The following is a 22,950-nucleotide window of genomic DNA, read 5'->3' on the forward strand; positions in this document are numbered from 1 at the left end:
GTTTTTGTTAAATATAATTGCTATTAGAATGTCCTAAAACATGCTCTATGGTGTAATCTAAAATTTAACTTTAAAATGGAATGCAAGGCAAATGAAATATGTATTTGCCATTAGACTCTGATTCTACCTAGATGAACAGTAGCTGAAAAAATTCTAATTAATTGAATTAATTAATTGAATGCTCTTTAGTGTTGTTGGAGAGTTACAATAAGTTATGTAAATAACACCAAATTCCATTGGATCATAGTAGGTCTATTACTTTAAAAAAATTAAATCTTTATTTATGAATATTCACTTTGGTGAGACACTTGTGGCTTAAGGTGGGCTTCATAAAAAATAGATTCTGAGATGGATATTTGGGTGTCAGGTTTATTAGGGAATGCCCTCAGGAATACTGCTAGGAGTAATGTGATACACATGTGCAAATTTTCTCAGATTGAGGCAAAGGATCCAGGCCTTATTACCCTTCCTTCACTGACCAGCCCACCGGATGTGAGCTGCCCACAGGGGAGAGGATGTACAAGGCAGCCTCCTTCAAAGGAAGAGCAGTTCCCCAAGTATGATGCAACTGTGAGTTCTAACCACCCAACGCTCCGAAGCAGTGCAGAAATGACCACCTCCCACCTGAAGGTGGTGGGTACACAACAGTAAGTGCTACAAATTTCAAAAAAAAAAAAAAAAAAAAAAGTCTTCCAGTATACCATTGGCATTCTGACCATGATATCATTAATACTGAAATTGAAACCTGAAAAGAATATAGGTCATCATCAAGCACCAACCCTCTCGAAGCATTAAGGGGGAAACCACACAGATACACTCTACAAATCAAACAACTTTGAAAGACCCTGGACTAATGCCGTTCAGCTAAATTTCAACTCCTGTTTATCCATATTCTATATATTCCTCCTCAGGTTCCTCACTTGGATGCCTAAATGGCATATTAAAATAAAAATCAACCATTTGACTTTCCCTGCATAAGTGTTCCTCTCTCCCAAGGCACCTCGCTTCAGCAAGCGGTACAGTCATTCTTCCAGGTGCTCAAATTAAAATCATCTGACTCAGTATACCTCACTCCCTGTTGTGCATCCAATGAGTTAGTACATCATGTAGGCTCTTCCTACAGACACAAGTAGAATCCGAGCACCAACACAGTCACTCCTTTAGCATAAGCCTCTATCTCTGCTTGACTATTGCAGCAGCTTCCTAAGTGGTCTCTCCACCTTTCCTTGCCTTGTAATCTATTTTCCACATATCAGAGTGATTCTTTTACAACTGAGAAAGACCATGTCACTCCTTTGCGTAAAATATTCCAAACACTTCGCAATTCCCACACAGCCTCACTTACTATCTGTCTTAACCACCTGCCAAATTCCCCTCATTCCCTTTGCCCTGCCTACACTAGTTGTGCTATTCCTAGAACACACCCACCAAACTCATGTCTGACCCCAATGGCCTTTTTCACTTGGCTTGCTCTGCCTTGAACTCTGGGCAGAGAGATATCTGCATGGATGTTTCCCTCACTTCTGTGGTTCACTGGTGATCTTTTCACAGCTTTTGTGATCTTGAAATTCAACTTTGTTCTAATATGGCTGTTAGTATTGATGGTAGCTTACTTTGTTGAAATACCTAGCACATAAGCAACAAGCACGGTAGAAAAATAGAAAAGGTAAAGATGATGATGGAGAAAGTAATTTTGCAGTTTTGCTCAAAAAAAGAATGTTCTAACAACTACTGCCATATGGAGGGGACTGACACAAAGGTGGTCTCCAATGTCCAAAGGGGGTCCACAAGGTGCTAGAGAATCACCTGCTGGTGATTATATTCATGGGCTTGGATTACGGATTGGCCAAATGAATCTCAGGTTATCTTACACATCTGAGTTCAAATGATTTTGTTAGAATTTTGAAGACCTTTTTTTTTGTTTTTTTACTATTTTTTGAACCCCAAAATATTTTAATTCATGGTCATATTTCACTAGACAATCTATCTCAATATGCTCATGGTTTGCCATTAAGATGACTCTTTTGTAAATAAGGTAAAAAGCAGCAGACTTTTTTGAAGCATTCATTATGCATATGAGTACTTGATTAGAAATATGGCAACGGGAAATAAATAATCTCTTGAAAGTTCATTACTGAATGATGCTATCATGTTCTAAATAAGCACAGTGTGAATTTCAGACTGGCTCATTAATCATTAGAAGACAACTCTAATCAGTGGAATGTGACTCTAACTTTACTTTGGGGCAATTGTACTTGATTGAAAATAGCAGCCAATTAAGAAAAAAAGTACAAATGATTGGCAAGAAGGAAAGAGAGAACTTTAAAATCTTAGACATAATGACTCCATTGATTGCTAAAAATTGAGTTGTTTAAAACTTTCAGTTTGTTATAGTTGCCCTGAATTGATCCTGCACTATGGAGACCAAGAGAGTAATTTGTAAATATACTATACAGCATTCATTCTCTCCTTCCTTAGTTTAGAACCCCAATTATATCTGACACTACAATGCACACATGGAATGGGCCACATTTCTAGCGAGCTGCCTTTATGGTTAGGTGACAAAATTCTGGAGAATGGGTTGTAACTTAAAGTGATGGGGAACTTCTGAGGAGAAGGGGCTATATTTTTTGACTGTTCTTCAAGAGTTGACTCAGAAGAGAGATATGTTATTTTGCCTTCTCCCTTCCTCCTGCCTGAAGATAAAATTTGATGGATGATGCTACAGAAGTCATCTTAAATGTGATTCTAAAGAGGGTAGCCAGTTAATGGTGGAATGGCCCTGGACAACTACCTCTCTTATGTGAGAAGGAAATAAACTTCAATCTTGCCATTGTTTTGACTTTTCAGAAACAGACAGCCAAACTGAAGAGGATAATGCTCTGATGCATGACATTATACTGAGTCCAGTGGACTTACTCTTTAGAGCACAACAAAGAAAAAAATGCAGTGAGTACAGTAGTTACCGGTTATCTGTCATAATCTTTTGCCCAGCATTGCTTCCTCTGCTATAACAGTATCTCAGCTTTTGTAGAGCCATCTCTCCATCATTGGAAATTATTCTGCTGAGACCGTAGAACAAGATATCCTCTCTCCTGAGCAGGAGGTAGATCCATTAGCCAACCTTGAATGATTGGATTCCATATGCCCTAATCTTGAACCTTGAGCGACATAGAAGTTGGTCTCGGGAGCAGATTCTTCCACCATCATCCCAAAGGGGCAACTCTTGGTTTCTAGCCAAGTAGACACTGAGAACTCCTAATCACTGTCCTTTATTAACTCTAGTTATATGTCTTTTTCTTCAATACAATAGTCCTCCCTTATCCAAGGAGGATATATTCTAAGACCTTCAGTTGATGCCTGAAATCATAGATAGTACCGAACCCTGCATAGTATGGTTTTTTTCTATGTATACCTATGACAAAGTTTAATTTATAAATTAGGCACAGTAAGAGATTAAAAATAACTAAGAAAATAATTATAATAATGTATTATCATTAAAGTTATATGAATGTGGTCTCTCTCAAAATATCATATTGTACTGTACTCACCCTTCTTGTCATGATGTGAGATGATAAAGTGCCTATGTGATAAAATGGAGTGAGGCCAATGACACAGGCATTGTCATAGCAGCATTAGGCTACTATTAACATTCTGACAATACATCTGAGGGAGGATCATCCTCTTCTGGACCACCATTGACACAGGTAACTGAAACTGCACATAAAGCAGGGGGAGTACTGTACATTTTGAGCTACTAATACCATTTCAACATTCTTATTTCATCTTTGCTTTCTTTAAGGGAAGGGGCTATATTTTCTTTTCTTTTTGCTTAGGTAAACAAAAATGGGTTTTTTTTATTCCAAATTGTACCTAACATATGACTAAAGTTGGCCCAATAGTTGGTATTAATAAAACTCAGAGCTCATGCCCATTGAAGTTGTCATATTTTATACAATTTTTAGACAATGCCGACATCAGCTAACTCCTAGGACTTCTGAGATTCAGCATTGGTTCTACACCTGAATGGGATCTTAGGTCACTACTACTTAATGCAACTGGTTACAGTAGAGTTTTAAAAAGATCAGTGTAATAAGGCCACTTACCTTTCTCTAGTTTATGACTCTGGAATGTACCCTGAGTCAAGCTAGCCATATTACAGATAATGCCACTGACCACCAGCAACATTTGGAGTGCATAAATTAATCTTCACTCCTAGAATAGCAAATCAAGGATAACATGTACGCTAACTTAGTAGAATTTGAACACATTTAGTACAATCCCAGTTGAGTGCCATAGAACATGATCAACGTATACCAGATATTACTGTAGCAGAGACTGGTCTAGAATACTAAGCAGACTGACTCTTGTTTCTATGCTCTTTCCCCATGCATAATTGTGAGGTACAAGCATTAGCTCTGGATTCAGGGAACTGGATTAGCGTCTACATTTTCTAATTTGATCAGCATAATTTATATAAACTAAGACTCTGTTTTCTCACGTCTCATCTGTAAAATGAAAATGATTGAATTAATGAATACATTGAGCTTGGAACAATACCTTGTACTTGGAAATGATATAATACTATAAATGTTGGGTATAATTATTAAGATTAGCAATAATTATTTTAATAATACAAAAGAATTTTATATGTTACTCATTTTATTTTCCACTGATCAATGCAGGATTTAGCATCAAAATTTATAAAGGAAAATAAACACAAAAACAAAACATAGTAGAAAGGTTTTGACTTACCTCCTTTAACTATGAAATATCAAGTGGATAAAAAAAATTGAATTTTTTTTCATCTCTCAAGTTCTTAGAATATCAAACTCTTTCTTAGAATATCAAACTTTTAATCAAATATTTGGTTGAGAAAAGGTCACTTATTACTATGGTATACTGCCTAAAGCTGCACTCAGAGGAAGTTTCATAGTTTTAAATACATACATAGGCCAAGATGAAAAAATAAAAATAAACTTGTAGAAATGCAAGAAACTGGAAAATTGCCAAATTCAATATAATTAAAACAATAAGAGAATTTAATAAAGACAGAAATTAATGAAGTAAGAAAATGAAAAAGGACTTGAAGTAATAACTGAGTTAAATAGCTGTTTAATTGAAAAAGTTATAACTTTTACTTAATCCAAAGGAAAGAAGAAAAAGAAATGAGAAAATGAAAAATAAATATGGGGAAATAATCACAGATATTGGAAAAAATTAAAATCATCAAAATGTACCACTTGATCAAACTCGATGAAAACAAATATAGTAATTAATTTCCTAGAAAGATATGTATTACTCGAAGTGACCTCTACAGTGGGAAGTTGTTTTTAATTGAATAACCATAGAAGTAATTTGTCAAAGAGCTATTTCCTTAAAATAATTTAGTAAGCAGAGTGGGTTTGTGTAAGTAAAACCATTCTGTTACATGGACCCTCCAGGAGAGGAAATGCTGACCAGTCACATTAGGCAACCCAGCATGGGGGTGGGGTCCAGCAGACTGACTTGTGTCATTCTTCTTCCTGACTCAGTCCTGGCCAAATGACACAGCGACACCTGCTGGGAGTTGAGCTTTCCTCCGAGGCTTTCCTCAATTTCTTTACCGTGGGTCTTCAGTTTTTCACAGGGATAAAGCTCACTCTGGACCTCAGGGTTTCATTGTCCAGTTAGCTTCTGCTCTCTGTGATTTCCCATCGTCTTTCTGATGTGCAGAAACAAAGTGAAATTTCTCATAAATGATGACTTCTCCCGACCCTAACCTCCACACTTCTTTTTTTTCTCTCTTTCTCTTTTAGGGAGAGAGAGTGAGCGCACAAGTGGGGGAGGGGAAGAGAGAGAGAGAATCCCAAGCACGCTCCAGGCCAGGCTGGAGCCCCAGGTAGGGCTAAATCCCAAGACGCTGGGATCATGATCTGAGCTGAAATGCAGAGTCGGACGTTCAGCTGACTGACCTACCCAGGCACCCTCACAATTCTTTTTTCTATTTTGAGTTTATGTTTATTCACACATCTTTCTTCCTTTCTTCCTTTCTTTCAGCAAAATCTTAAGGGGCAGAGGGGGCAAATGCACACACCTGTTCTGTCGCCTTTAACAGAAAGAATTTGTATCATTGTTCAGAAGAGGTCAGAATGTTAAGTATTGAAAGTACAGCATATATTTTTGAAATAAACAATTCCACGAAAGCATTTTACTGAGATATTTATACTTACAGAGGCAGTGAAATAGCCTCAAGCTGTAACAATATAGTCATCAGATCTATTTAATGTCAACATAGTGGGTATCAATATACTTTAGCACACTACTTGTTATTGGTAAGAGTAAAGATAAAAAATATAAAAGGTGACTTGGCTGAAATATACACACTATGTAAGTGTAGACTACATATCAGTTATATGTTTTTAAAGAACAGCTACACTTTCTCACTAAAAAATACATCTCTTTTCCTTATTTCCCACTTTGCTGTATTGAAATTCTTATCTCTTCTTTTTATCCCCACCATTAGAAAAAGAAAAAAAAGGATTGGATGATAGGAACTTTGAAAGGCAGTCTTGGATTCTGCTTAGCTTTCAGCCTGATACTCATAACTATCAAATAGAAAAGCCATCCTTTAACAAAATTCTAACATTCTTGGGGTAATTGATGGCTGTCAGTTGAGTGTCTGACTTTGGCTCAGGGAATGGTCTCATGGTTAGTGAGTTCAAGCCCACATCGGGCTCTCTGCTGTCAACACAGAGCCTGCTTCAGATCCTCTGTCTGCCCCTCTCTCTGCCCCTCCTCAGATCACTCTCTCTCTCTCTCTCTCTCTCTCTCTCTCTCTCTGTGTGTCAAAATAAGCAAATAAACATAAATAAATAAACTCCAACATTCTCATATTTCGTATTAAATCGAACTACAATACCTGCTTATAATATCTGAGGATTTAAGTAATTTCTATAAAATTTTGTATGTGAGACGTAGCATTTATTTTGTTTTTAAATCTAGCTTCAGAAATAGGGCATCTCCAAAAATCAAAGTGTTCTAGAACAAGTGCTAACAGGAAACCAATTTGTAAGATTTTTTCCAACAAGCTAATTTGAAAGACATCATTTACTTTATGAGACAATCTGTCTAAATAAATGTTCTCAATTCTTTAATGAGTTGATCACAGATTCACACACGATGTCACTGTATATGTGAAAACTTCATGTGTGTTAATTTCAATGTCTATAACAAACTCAGGTGAGCAAGTTTTAAGAGACTCGGTATATCAATTTTATATTAATTGGATTAATATACTCTGGTTGTGTACTTCATAAATGACAAGAAAATGCATTATGGTGTTGACTTCCTGATAACACATTAAAACAATTGGTTTCTTAACATAAGGGTGAAAGGTGACCTCAGACTTAACTCTTGTTTGAACCGTCACACTGAGAAGTATTTCTTTCATAATGTAATAGACTTATAACAATTTCATTAGAAATAATTTGGTTAATTCAGTGGGAAAAATAGAAAACCAAATTATTTGACATTCTCTGATCTTTCCTTTCCTGCTTCATCTCCCATACTGTCACCTTTAAAAGATGCTGACACTTGAATTACCTAGTTCTGCTCTCTGTGCGGTAGCTTACCGAGACTCTGAATGTGATGGCCACTGTCAACTCCAAGTACAGCTTTTCATCATGCCACGGCTCTGGGTGGCAACAACGAACAGGGGAGACTGTTTTGTTCCCTGCTCGATGGCATATGGTAGTAATTTTAAAAATATTTGATAAATAAGTAACTGAATGAAAATATAATGAATGCAGTAAGCATAGCAGACTTAACAAGATAAACAAAAATAAAAGATAAATGAAGGTAACTAAAACTCCTATTTGTAGGAGACTTTGGGGGAAGAACTCTTCCTATCCTTTGTTCACCTTGTTATTTGCAATCTCTTGCTAACATCTGACATCTTATTGACATGTTTCTTATTTTGTTGACTTTGTCGTTCAGAAGAGAAAATACAGCTCAGCATCCCTCTTTTGAATTGCAGAATTCCAGTGAAAACACTCTGGGCCAAGACAACCAGGCAACCGGATATAAAAATCCTGAAAAGGAATTGGAAGTTAAACTTGAGTGACAGCAGATATACTAAGAAAGGGAGAAAAGTGACAGCAAATAGGAAGAAGAAAACGAAAGACCACTCTGGTGGGGAAATTAGAAAATGTTGCAAAATTCACCTTGAGAGTAATGCCTATGGACTATTTTGGTATTGAAATTGAAACAGGATTTAGAAAGCCACAGAGACAATAGATAAAATGTTTCATTTAACCATCAAGAACATTCCATTTGACCAGTGGCTTATTTTCTGGGAAAATGTAAACAGACGGAAAATAGTTTACACAATCACTATGCCTATAAATTAGTAGAGGTCTTATTTACTTTTTGACCATAGAGGGGAAACAGAACTTTACTGGCAGAAGTACTGTGCATCTCATTCAATTCCTTAAGTGTCCAAGGAAAAAGTGACAGTGCACAGCAGAGTCAAGCCACCTGCCCAAGTTAAGTGAAACTAGAACCTGTACCTACTGACTTCTAGAGAGATGGTCTTTTCAAGATTTATTTGATGGTAGTTTTTTGTTTTTTTGTTTTTTTTTTAATGATTGGACTTCCAGCTTCAATACCATTATGGTAGAGAAAGGCAAGGGCGGCCAGGGAAACCTGCCCACAAAGGAAGTGCAGATCAATGGACTGGGATGGGCATGGACAGATTTCTGAAACAGTGGCAAATGATGTCATATGAATCTTCCCAAAGATTCATTAAACAAACAAACAAACAAACAAACAAACATTTGGGGCACCTGAGTGATTCAGTGAGTTAAGTGTCCGGCTTCAGCTCCAGTCATAATCTCACAGTTCACGAGTTTGAGCCCCATGTCAGGCTCTGTGCTGACAGCTCAGAGCCTGGAGCCTGCTTTGGATTCTCTGTCTCCCTCTCTCTCTCTGCCCCTCTCCACTAGTGTGCATTTGCTCTCCCTTTCTGAAAATTAAATTAACATTAAAATAAAACCACAACTCTTTCTTTTAATGTTTATCTATTTTTGAGAGAGAGAGAGAGAGAGAGAGAGAGAGAGAGCATGCGCAACAGGGCAACAGGGGTTGGGGCAGAAAGTGAGACACAGAAACTGAAGCAGGCTCCAGGTTCTGAGCTGTCAGCAAAGAACCTGATGACGGGCTCGAACCCAAGACCAAGAGATCATGACCTGAGCTGAAGTCAGATGCTTAACTGACTGAGCCACCAGGTGCCCCCAAACCACAATTATTTAAAGGTACTAAGGAACTATGTAAGTGCAAACAAAAGACAAGGGAAATTGTCATCTCAAAAACTTGTCATTCAGGCTAAGAAATGCCTGAATATGCTCCAAAGAGCATCTATAGAGAAAACATTCAGCCTATCCAGCTCAGGAATGCAGAGGAAAGTGCTCAGCATTAGAGTCACAGCTAAGAATGTAAAAGGCAAATCTGTGAGAGAAATGCAGAAGTGCGAAGACCCAATATTTGCACATTAAATTCTGCAGAGGTCCCTCACCGCCCACTAAACTATAAATGTGCAAAGCAGAGCCCTGGGTATCTGGCAAAGAAAGCAGGGAGAGGCCGAATAGAAATAAAGTGCGAAAGACAGATTTATCAGGTGAGATCTGTGAGTTTGCTGCTTTCTTAACCAACTGCATTCCCCGACTCACCTGCCAATCAGGCTTACTGATTTGAAACATCAAAGAAAAGAGTCTGATGCTGGTAAAATATCAGTCTTCAGAAGCAGAGTAGCCATGATAGGTGAGTCTAAAAATGTGAAATATGTTTTGCCTGAGTCGGCAGCTTATCACTATGCCATCCCAGTGAAAACCTTCAGGGAATTAGGCTTAAAAAAAAAAAAAGCAGCAGCTGTTTGCTGCGAGGAATAAGAAGGATTATCAGCTGCTTCATTTCCAATGGAAAGAACGAAGTTACAGTTTGAATCCAAGAAAATTAACTGACTGCTGTGACAACAAATTCCCAGAAGAAGACAACAGAGTCCAGAGTTGCTACAACTTATTATCTACAATGTCCACTTTTCACCAAACATTATTAAATACACAAAGAAAGAGGAAAGTGTCATCGATAATCTGAAAAAAATACATAACACAAAAGGCAAGTGGGATCTTACTTTCAGTTGGCCAGATGATGGCTCTGTTAGACAGCTACTTCAGAGCAGCTATTATGTGTTCAAAAATTAAGAAAAAATATTTTAAAAGAATTAAAGGGAAAGAAAAGGTCTAAAAGAGTGAATGGAAAAGATATCTCAACAGAGAAGTGGAAAATATATAAAAATAGAAATTCTAGACTATAAACATTGAAACGAAAAATTCTAGATGGGACTGGGGAGCCTGAGTGAGTCAGTCAGTTGACTCTTGATTTTGGATCAGGTCATGATCTCACAGTTTGTAGGTTCGAGCTCCACATTGGGCTCTGCACTGACAACAGAGCCTGTTTTGGATTCTCTCTCTCTCTCTCTCTCTCTCTCTCCCTCTCCCCTTCCCCCTCTCTCTCTTTCTCAAAATAAATAAATAAACATTAAAAAAATTCACTAGACGGGAGGGATCAAAATCAGATTGAAAGTGGCAGAAGAAATAACTGGTGAGATGTATAAGATGAAAAGAAATTGCTCAGTCCCAAGAACAGAGAGAGAGAGAGAGAGGGAGAGAAAGTACTAAAAAAATAAATAGAAAAATAAAATAGAAAAATAATAGTAAAATAACCCCTGGGATAATACCAAGCAGCCTAACACACAAGTAAGTAAAGTTCCAGAAGGAGAGGGGAGAGAGAGACAGGTATAGAAAAATATTTTAAGAAATTATGCCTAAGCACTTCACAGACTGGTGGACAATGTTAACTTTCAGATCAACAAATCAAAACAAATACTACACATATACATAAAGGATAAATATAAAGAAAACCACACTGAGTCAAACTGCTGAAAAAATAAAGAAAAAAAAAAATCTTGAAAGCACCTGGAGAGAAAGAACACAAAACGTATACAAGAAAAATGATATAATTAGTAGCTGGCTTTTTACCATAGTAAAATGAGTCCAGAAACATATTCAAAGCGCTGAAGAATTTTTTTTCCAGAAAAATTTCCTTAAAAAATAAAGGGTGGAGGGGCGCCTGGGTGGCTCAGTCGGTTGAGTGTCCGACTTCAGCTCAGGTCACGATCTCACGGTTCGTGAGTTCGAGCCCCGCGTCAGGCTCTGGGCTGATGGCCCAGAGCCTGGAGCCTGCTTCGGATTCTGTGTCTCCCTCACTCTCTGCCCCTCCCCCATTCATGCTCTGTCTCTCGCTGTCTCAAAAATAAATAAACATTAAAATAAATAAATAAATAAAAATAAAGGGTGGATATTTTCAGATAAACTCACCATGAGGAAATTCATCTCCAGCTGATCTTCTCTATAAAAGAAAAAAAAAAGTGTTAAAGGAAGTTCTATAGGCTAAAGGAATTGTTCTCCTACTGCAAGATAATGAAATTACAAATGAATACAATACATCTAGAAAAGCCCCAAAGATACATAAATTAAACAAGTCAGCTCTACACAAGCTAGGGGTCAAAGAAGAAATCACAAAAGAAGTTAGAAATTCATTTGAACCAAATGATACCGAAAACTTTACAGGAGAGTGGGGTTCTTGGGCCCCACACCATGAAAGGAGTGCCAAAGGTCAAAGGCACAGGCAAAGTGTTAGATCTAGACTACAGGTCTAGCTGAAGGCACACAGTGCTAACAGAGTAGTTACTCAAACCCTCACAAGGGAGCTCTGCTTATGTAGAGAAAGCTCCAGCCCAGGTTTCCACTCTGGTCTAATATGTTAACGAGGGAAAGGGAGGAAAAAAATACTCCATCCTGATTGGTTGGAAGGGCCTCATGCTGACTGACCAATATTGGCAGGTAATTCAGGCAGCTCTTTGACACTTTTTGGAGCATGAGTGCTCTGTTTTAAGTCCTGTTTTTCTATGGGGCCACATTCTGGTTCCGCTTTGTAAGAGAAATCAGTTTAGGGGCGCCTTGGTGGCTCAGTCAGTTAAACGTCCCACTTCGGCTCAGGTCATGATCTCACGGTTTATGAGTTCGAGCCCCGCGGGGGGGCTCTGTGCTGACAGCTCAGAACCTGGAGCCTGCTTCAGATTCTGTCGTCTCCTTTTCTCTCTCTGCCCCTCCCCCACTTGTGCTCCATCTCTCTCTCTCTCTCTCTCTCTCTCTCTCTCTCTTAAAAAAAAATAATAATAAATGTAAAAAAAGGGGGGAAAAAGCAGTGTAATGATAACATCCAACAGAAAGTGCCCCCTTGCATAATGTTTTTCACTTTGGGCTTGTTCCCTGTCTCAAAAACAGCAAATCAACTATGTGGAATTCAACGGAAATAGAGAAAACAATATATGTTTCTATTACAAAAGAAAAAGGTCAAACCAAAAATCTAAGTGTCCACCTTAGGAAGATAAGAAATGTAGAACAAAATTAAGCAGAGGAAAGGAAAGAAGGAAGAAAGGGTGGAGGGGAAGAAGAAAGGAAGGAAGGTTGGTTATAATCGCTTTCAAGTCCAACCTCTGGTTCATCTCAGAGTTTCCGTCTTTTGATTATTTTCCCTTGAGGATTTCTCATGGTGTCCTGTCTCTGCATAGAGAATATTTGGGGATTGTATCATGGATATTTTGAATATTACATTGTGAGACATGAGACATGGAGTCCTGTAACAATCCACTAGAGAATATTGATCGGTGGTAGTGGTGGTTTCAGAAGCCGTTTACCTAGTTGAGTTCAAACCTGAAGTTCTAGCTTCTCTTCCATGGATAGAGTTCCAATGTCAGCTGAACTTTCAGAGTCTTTGCCATGTTGCTTTTAGTGTTTCCTACAGATGCACAGCATCAGCGAAGCCAGGACTTGTGTCAACTCATAGGCACACTTGGAGCCTCCCCCACCTTCCCTTCTCTCCTCTCTGCAACTTGCCACATATTCTCTGACTCCCAGGCTTCCCTTTTCCTATTCCTCTGGCTTGAATGTTGTCTTGTTTGGTTTTATGTTTTGGTTTTGGTTTTGTTTTGCTTTGCTTTTGGAGTTTTAGCTACTTGCACTGGGCAGTTGTGCACAATTGGAGCTGCTCTTGGAGCAAACAAGGGCTCCTTTTCCTGTTCCTCCGACTAGGGTTTCTCTCTGAAATTTTCTCCCTCCACCAACTGCACAGTTTCATAGTGAAGCTGCCTTTGATCAGGGCACAAAGGTAAAAGAGGGGGAAATAATCAGGAAACTCAACGTTGTAAGGGTCATTTCTCCAGTTTGGTCTTTCTCCCCCGATTTATTTGCCGTTTTGTTTTGGCATTTTGTCCAAAGTATTTGGCTGTAATCGCTGAGAAAGATAAAGTATAGTGGGCTAACTTCATGCTGATTAGCCCCAGAAATCTAGGGGTGATCTTGTTCATCTGCCCCTTTTTCCAAATTTTCTGTGATAAGCACAAGCATTACTTATATACTTAGGAACAAACATAAAACAATACAAAAAGTCTATGCATTAAGTTTTCTAAAGCTGCTTATAATAGGAGTTGTTTTACAGAATTTCAGCCCAGCATAATTGAAAGAAATGGAATACTGTCACTTCTGTAGGATTCTGTTGTTTATATGTATTTGCCTTCTTACTAGAACATATGTCTGTTGTTAGAAACTGTCTCTTACCCATCTTTGTTTCTGTCTACCGTGCTCAGCACTGCATATAACCCACAGTAGATGTTAAATTGCTCTGGATTAGATTATCTGTTATCATAGGCTCAGAACTTCCTCTGTTTATGTGACGTGAAGTCCTCTCTATCTGCTGTAAATAGCTGACTATGTGCTTTGTTTCTCCCTTCTTCCACCCCCACCCTTCACTATTTAATTCAAAATCCTATAGTGACTTACAGAGGAGCTGAGTTGAAAACAAAAGACTCTAAATATTTAATAATAACAGCTTTAAGAAGAAAAATTACTTCTGTCAATGGTATGTCAAATGGACTTAAAAATTATTTTTGCAAGAAAATAGCAAGATTCCTATTGTTACTGACCCTTCTAAAGGACCTTTCCAAAAGCAAGAGATTATGTCTAGACCTTGAGAAAACAAATGACCAATGTCCATAGACATATGAAATTAAAGATATTGATCATTTGGGATAAATTTTAACATATCAAAAGACTGATACAATGATACCTTGCATATAATTAGTCCTAGATCACATATCTGACTCATTTTGAGAAAGTACTTATTTGATCAAAAATAATTCTAAAAATAATGACCAAAAATCAATGAAGAGATGAATTTTATTATTTGTGTTTTTTGTTTGTTTTATCAGTATGAAAAACAGTAATAAATCAGGTTCTGAACTCAGATAATTGAATTAGTTGTAAGAGTTGCTAATATTATGTAATAATGAGAACAGTCACCATTCTACTGCATCACTCACACTGGTTTAATAAAATTATTTTTTCTAATATGAAATTAATATTGAAATTATAATTTTAATTTTTTAAAATGTTTATTTTTGACAGAGAGAGAGAGAGAGAGAGAGAGTGCAAGCCAGGGAGGGGCAAGAGAGAGAGGAAGACACAGAAACTGAAGCAGGCTCCAAGCTCTGAGTGATCAGGACAGAGCCGGACATGGGGCTTGAACCCACGAGCCGTGAGATCATGACCTGAGCCAAAGTTGGCTGCTTAACCAACTGAGCCACCCCAGGGCCCCTGAAATTATAATTCTTAAAAAGAGTATAATGATCTCAAATTCTGCCATCTTAACACAACTATGAACATTTTCAATTTTCTTGAAATCATTTTTTTTCTGGGCATCTGTTTCTCATTTAGCTTTAATGAGTCTACACAATTTATACCACACTTTCCTTTTTTCTAAGCCTTACTACGATGCCGTATTGTCTTCATCACCTTAATTTTCACTGGTACTTAATATGCTAAGAAGAGATGGCACCATGGCTGTTGCAAACAGTTTTTTTGGTAGGTAATTAAGCCCATCCCACTTTTTACTTAATTAAATAATACTGTTAGAGGAGCACCTGGGTGGCTCAGTCGGGTAAGCATCCAACTCTTGATTTTGCCTCAGGTCGTGATCTCTAAGTTTGTGAGCTCCAGCCCAGGGTTGGGCTCTGTTAGCATGGAGCCCAACAGAGCCTGCTGGGATTCCCTCCCTCCCTCTGTCTCTGCCCCTTCCCCACATGTGCACGTGCGCATGCTCTCCCTCTCTCTCAAAATAAATAAACTTTAAAAAATAATACTGTTTTAAAATTGCATCCAATGTGATTTTCTATTTTTTGATATTTTTCTTAGTGGGAATTCTCAGAAGTAGAATTGATGTTTTAAAATTAAAATTATTTTTTATATTTCTGAAAATTGTTATTTAATTGCTGTTCCAAAATGTTTTCTTTTATCAGCAATATATAAATTTACTTTCTTTTTACTTTAATTTTTTTAATGTTTATTTTTGAGAGAGAGAGAGAGGGAGAGAGAGAGACAGAGTGCAAGTGGGGAAGGGGCAGAGAGAGGGAGACACAGAATCTGAAGCAGGTTCCAGGCTCTGAGCTGTCAGCACAGAACCCAACGTAGGGCTCAAACTCACGAACTATGAAATCATGACCTGAGCTGAAATTGGACACTTAATGGACTGAGCCACCCAGGTGTCCCTAAAATTACTCTCTTTACTGTACTTTTTAAATCATTTAGTGGTATCTTTCCTTTTATTTTTTTTTTAAGTTTATTCATTTTGAGAGAGAGAGAGAGAGAGGGAGGGAGCATGAGCAGGGGAAGGACAGAGAGAGGGAGAGAGAGAATCTCAAGCAGATTCTGCACTGTCAGCCTACAGCTCAATGCAGGGCTGAAACTCACAAACCGTGAGATCAGGACCTGAGTGGAAACCAAGAGTCAGACACTTAACTGACTGAGCCACCCAGGCACCCCAAGTGGTATCTTTTTGAGGGTGATTGACTCAACAAATAATGGCATGCTGGTGTTATTGTGCACTTCTTTGATTACTAATCAGGCTTAAATGTTTTCATGTTTTTATTGTATTATCTTTTGAAGATTGTTTTTATGCCCTTTGTTTTTAGGAACGAGCTTCTTATAGATCTCTCTGATGCTAAGCAACAAGGAAATGTTTCTAATCATTTCTTAATCAAGGGAACAACATTTGAAAGCCTTTGTAATCTCATTTTCACCAATGCTACTTGTGGCTCATGGAAACCAGTTTGGTTTTTTTTTAATGTTTATTTATTATTGAGAGACAGAGAGACAGAGAGCGTGAGCAGGGGAGGGGTAGAGACGGGGGAAACACAGAATCTGAAGTAGGCTCCAGGCTCTGAGCTGTCAGCACAGAGCCCGACGCGGGGCTCGAACTCACAAACTGCGAGATCATGACCTGAGCTGAAGTTGGTCACTTAACCAACTGAGCCACCCAGGCGCCCCTGGAAACCAGTTTTTAATATGTCTAGTTGCTGAACATGAACTGAGCATATAATAGAGACTAGACTCTTTACACTTACTATCTCATTTAAATATTTTTGTCCGCCCAGTGAGGTGGGTACTATTATTTACTGTCAGTTTAGAAGTGACTGGAGGGGCCCCTGGGTGGCGCAGTCGGTTGAGCGTCCAACTTCAGCCAGGTCATGATCTCGCGGTCCGTGAGTTCGAGCCCCGCGTCGGGCTCTGGGCTGATGGCTCAGAGCCTGGAGCCTGTTTCCGATTCTGTGTCTCCCTCTCTCTCTGCCCCTCCCCCGTTCATGCTCTGTCTCTCTCTGCCCCAAAAATAAATAAAAACGTTGAAAAAAAATTAAAAAAAAAAAGAAGTGACTGGAGAGATTTTTAGAGAGGGTAAATTACCAACTATCACACAGCTGGCTACTGCTGAAGTCAAAACTAGACCCATACCCCACATACTTTAACCACCACAAGCCACCAAATAGAGGATGTGTTGTTGACACATCCTGTCACACAGACGCTGTCAGAGAATGATCTGATGCATACTGTGGCATTTCTGAGCTCTCGCCTTAGCCTTGTAACCAGAAAATATGCAAGTAATGGTATATAGTTTACCCCTCAGCATGACCAAAGAGCTAGAATTGTAGAGATATTTTCATCATTATCTGTGTGAGTTGAGCGGACCAGGATGGAATAAAACCTTGGCCTTCCACTAATCCTCAGTCTTCCATTAGCCCATTGAGTGACCCCAGGAGGTTATTTAAGTTCTCGAGTCACAATGGTCTTATCTTTAAAAACATCATTCACAAAGATTTCCTTGGATTAAATGAGATTATATATATGTAATGGACCTGACAGGATGCTTGGTACATGATAGGTGCTCAGTGGACAGGTTTTTGTTTTTGTATTTTGTGTGTGTGCTTAGTTTGCAAGACTTGATTTGGGTGTGCAGTGTGTCAAATGACTCCAAATGATTTTCTCAGACTCTATCTTTCCTGAGAGTTACTAAACTACTTAATTCTTGCCAAGACTTTAATCGGAAGAAACTGATCCATTTTAGAACTTCTAACAAGTACTTACACATTGGAAACTTTCCAGTGTAGACTAATAGCGCATTGCTGGACAATTTCATGTCCTCCAGAATCTCTGTACCTTGACTATTCATCATGTAAATTCCTGAAATAGGTTTAAATAATTGATTGAGGGAAAGAATAAAGAACCTCATACCGTTAACAAGATTTAATTCTGACTCCCACAAGCCTAATTACCTCCCTGAAAAGTACTCTTCTGTACTCTGGCTCCTGTCTCTTAAAACAATTAGCCACGGTCTTGATTTTTGTTTCTGCTCATTACCTATAGTCTTTATCTTCAAAGTAGGTGTGGATAGTGGATCACTACTTTTTTTTTTAATATTTATTTATTTCAAGACAGAAAGAGAGAGCATGAGCAGGGGAGGGGCAGAGAGAGAGGGGGACACAGAATCTGAAGCAGGCTCCAGGCTCTGAGCTGTCAGCAGGGCTTGAACCCACCAGCCGTGAGATCATGACCTGAGCTGAAGTCGGACGCTCAACCGACTGAGCCACCCAGGCGCCCCATGATTACTACTTTTTAATCCAACACTGATATAGGCACCACTCTAAGATATCAGTACTTCTTGGGAAGCAATTTATTTTGTAGAGCCTTTTATAATCTAATTGTTCCTGATTCATGATTTAGTTTAAGGAGATTCTCAGTGAAACATGCTCTATTCTTCTGTCCTGTTTGCTCATCTCATATTGCTTTCTACAGGTGGATGGTAAGCTATTTGGCCTTTCTCACACGATCACAGTCTTTCTCTTGGAATAACTAGGGTTATTGGCTTTATTACCTTCAAGAGAAGTACAATTTCCAAAGTATGTCGCACTTAGGAGCTGGGGCCACTGTATCTAATTTCCTTCACTCAGTAAAGACGGTGGAAAGAATATTTGGAGTATGCAGAGAATAAATAGGTTAGCTAGATATTTAAGTCTGACTGTGAATGACACAAAGGTTTCATTGTTTTAAACTGCTTTGCAGTACCTCCTATATTATAATTATTGTCTGTTTGGGCTTTAACAATCCAGGGCTCACCTAATTAAAATGACACTGTTAACTCTTATTAAGGCTGTGTGGTATTTCTATTTCTATTCTATCCATCCTACTATGATGGATAAATCATTTGGAGGACATAACCCTTCACAACCTTTATCAAGACCTCACACTGTAATCTGTCAGAACTAGTCCCTGAATACAGTTCTTCTTTCTTCTGCTGCTGAACATTTATATAGCAATGAAATGTTAATAACTCCTAAGAGAGTTGGCTGGATTGTACTATATTTTAGAAGGAACAATTATTTCTCAGAGGCCCCAAGATTTAAATTGGATAGTCTATCCAGGGACTTCAACCTCAGAGACTTCTCTAGAAGTAGAATGATCCAGAAAAGCCATTTTCGATAGGCTTTGAAAATTTCATCTTTTCTAAAGAAATTGTATTGAGGCCAATAACATAAATATGGTTGGAATATGGTTGGAATATTCCTTTCTTGACTGCCATATATTAAACGTTTGACTTCCCTGAATTTCCTCACTTACCACTTCACAAAATACATGACTCTTCTCTTGGCCATGGTATGATTAAATGTCATTCAGCACATCTGATCATAATATTTTGCACATAAAAACCTAGCTACTATGCACCAGAGTTGACAGGGGTAATCCTTACAATTTCTATGTAATAATGCCAAGTTCCCTTTCTGTGTATAGTTCACATTTGGTTTATCTATTTCTGTTCTTGATTTGATTCTGGCCAGAGCCATGCAAGTGTAAGAACTTATATTAATCTACATCTCTGCCTGCCACAGTCATCTAAGTTTCCACTTTATCCTCTGTAACCATGGGTAGGGTTTTAAAATCTCACTGACATTTAGAAGAAATTTTAGAAGAAAAATGTGTGTGCTGGGTGGTGCTTTAATAGTGATTCTCTTTTCAGAAGCTCCTTAATTCCTAAAATGACTTTTTAGTGGCTTGACTATGTACTGTTCACTCAGCGTGTGTTTTGAACATGGATGTTGGACAAATATTTGCATGGCTCAGTTTTATTCTTTCCTTCCATGAGTTTTGACATTTCTTTCTGATAGTAAGTTTACAAGAAATTCAATCTCAATCTAAAATCTAATTATATATATATCAAATGTATGTGCATACTTGTTTTGGTCACTCCACAGAAGGAGATAAACCTATACCCAGCATTTGGTTTAAATGTTAAGACTGCTGGGCCGCCTGGGTGGCTCAGTCAGCAGAGCGTCTGACTCTTGATTCAGCTCAGGTCATGATGTCACAGTTTATGAGATCAAGCCCCACATCAGGCTCTGCACTGACAGCTCAGAGACTGCTTAGGATTCTCTCTCTCCCTCTCTCTCTGCCCCTCCCCACTTGCATGCGAACGCGCTTTCTCTCCCTCAATCTCAAAATAAAGAAACATTAAAAAAATGTTAAGCCTTCTGAAGCCACACGCACCAAGAGAGTAAGAAAAGGTTTGTTATATAATGAGGCTTTTGGAGGGAGCAGGCTGCTTCCTCAGCAGGTCCAAAAGTGAATTGAGAGAGCAGGGAAAGGAGACTAGTTCAGGGTTGGGGTTTTTTATCCTATTTAGGGCTGGGGCTGCAGCGAGTTTCCTGCATGTGGCTTGAACTTCCTGAGTGAGCCCAAGGAGGAAGTACCAGCCTTTCTTATCAGCTTGCCCAGATGTGGGGAAAAGAAGCAGAGAGGTTTAAAAACTATCAGTAAGCAAGTATCAAAAACCGGAGTCAGACTCTCAATACAATACCACACCTGAATACACCCACCTACCCATGCTGCCTCCTTTATCAAATCTTCCAAGAAGACTTCTGTGCATTGCAAGGACTTAGGTTCCTTGTCACCCCTGGCTCCTAATTCCTGCTCCTTTGTGACTCTCACTTGCATTTCATCTCCCAAGGGGGCTTGTGTCTTTGCACTTGGGTTGATCAACATGCAGAATTCAGTCCTGGTACATGACTGAAAAATCAACTAAAACAAAAATATCTCACACAAGACACTTGTATTTGTGGCAGGCCACTCTAAATGTTTGATCACTCACGGGGAGAGCGCAATAGGGAGATTATTATCCCCAATGACAGGAATTTGCCACATCTCTTAGAAAGCAGAAGTGCCTACTTAAGTTTGAACTTTAAATAATTAGAAGTGTTTTTTTTTTCTTTATGACATAAATAAAGCCATTCCCCTGTGATTACATAAGATTTTAAATCTAAGTAATCTAGGGGCGCCTGGGTGGCGCAGTCGGTTAAGCGTCCGACTTCAGCCAGGTCACGATCTCGCGGTCCGTGAGTTCGAGCCCCGCGTCAGGCTCTGGGCTGATGGCTCAGAGCCTGGAGCCTGTTTCCGATTCTGTGTCTCCCTCTCTCTCTGCCCCTCCCCCGTTCATCCTCTGTCTCTCTCTGTCCCCAAAATAAATAAACATTGAAAAAAAAAATTAAAAAAAAAATAAATCTAAGTAATCTAGCAAGTGTGCATGTGTGAGCACTGACACACACACACACACACACACACACACACCCCTACCCAATGCAAAAGAATGCCGATATGTGGTTTGTTGATCTTGGTGACTCCCTTGATACTGAATGAGGAAACTTCACACAAACTTGTCTTAGACTCAGGAGACTCAGAAATTCTGATATTCCCTCTGGAATATGAAACTGAAGATCACAAAAGAGCTTTTAAATCAAATTGTATCATTTGTATAAAACCCATAAAGTGGAGTTCTTACAGAAAGTATCCAAATTCATTTTTCCTCTTTTTCTTCCACTGAAAATATTCCTCAGAAAAAAAAAAAAAAAGGACCAGAACCACTTCTGTTTCTTCCTAAGATATATATTCACACCTCCCCTCCCCTAATGAGATGTGGGACTAGAGGTGAATTACTTTGAGGGTCAACTTGGCATCATGGGTTGAATTTGTGTGTGAACGTCAAGGCTCTGATGCTCGCTTGTAATGACGTCACGGTGAGTATTTCCTGAGAGAGTTGGGTCTGCAAGCACCCGGCATCATGGGTTGAATTTGTGTGTGAACGTCAAGGCTCTGATGCTCGCTTGTAATGACGTCACGGTGAGTATTTCCTGAGAGAGTTGGGTCTGCAAGCACCCGGCATCATGGGTTGAATTTGTGTGTGAACGTCAAGGCTCTGATGCTCGCTTGTAATGACGTCACGGTGAGTATTTCCTGAGAGAGTTGGGTCTGCAAGCACCCGGCATCATGGGTTGAATTTGTGTGTGAACGTCAAGGCTCTGATGCTCGCTTGTAATGACGTCACGGTGAGTATTTCCTGAGAGAGTTGGGTCTGCAAGCACCCGTGGGCTGCTTCCTTCCCAATCGAACCGCCAGCAAGATTCCTTCTGGAGAGGACAATCTGGTAAATGTACTGGCTTGATCTTTGTCTTAGAATACAAATAATTTGGATGATCCAAATATAAATTTCAAGGTGTATTTTTCCCCAGTTCTAGGACATATAGTTTTAGAAACAGTTTATCCATCTTTTATGGAAGCAAATCAACATTTTGCATAATGAAGAGTTCCATAGGGCTACCCAATACTAGAAAATATTCAGGATTAAGAGACGCTTGCCTCACCCAAATTTGCTAAAATATTAGGAGGTGATTTTATTTGGGAAAAATTACACATGTTCAGTTCTACATGTCAAATATAAAAATCAAAACTATTACGTTAAGCTTATGATATTAGATACCTACAGTTAATAATGTATCTATTTTCTCATTCATCAATTATTTTTTTTGCAAGTAATTTTCTTGATTGATATAATTCAAATGACTCAAAGTGGTTTCTAATAAAATGTTCTCAAGGATCCAAATGAATCAATGACTCTTTATATTTAAACATTTCACTTGCTTTCTCTCTAAAACAGAGAAATTGGTTTTAAAACAGATGATACATCCTGATATAGCCTTTGGCCCAAACTAATGCTGACTGAGGAAATCAGCTGTATAATTTCTATAATCTATTTTTGGATTTAAATCTTTGTGAACAAATTTATATTAATAATCAAACAGTTTTAAATCAGGCTAATTAGAATTTGAAAGTGATCAAGACCAGTGACGTTTCTCTTGAAAATGCCAAGGTTTTTCCAAGCTCTCTAGAGACAGAAAGGCCTCATTTGAGTTCTCAGTTAACTAATCATGTTGTTTTTGGCAAGGCACTTGTCCTCTTTGTGCCTCAGTTTCTGCATCTTCCAAATGGAGATAAAACTACCTGCCTCAATAGGCTGGTTGTGAGAACTGATGTAAATGAAATGCTTTTCAGAAAAAAAGCAGAGCCTGGGGCCTTGTTCAGAGTGGCACCTAGGATTAGAGTAACTAATTTCATACTGCGTATTCTGAATATTTTTTCTTCC

This window comes from Felis catus, chromosome C2 (assembly GCF_018350175.1).
Source record: "Felis catus isolate Fca126 chromosome C2, F.catus_Fca126_mat1.0, whole genome shotgun sequence".
Lineage (NCBI taxonomy): Eukaryota > Metazoa > Chordata > Mammalia > Carnivora > Felidae > Felis > Felis catus.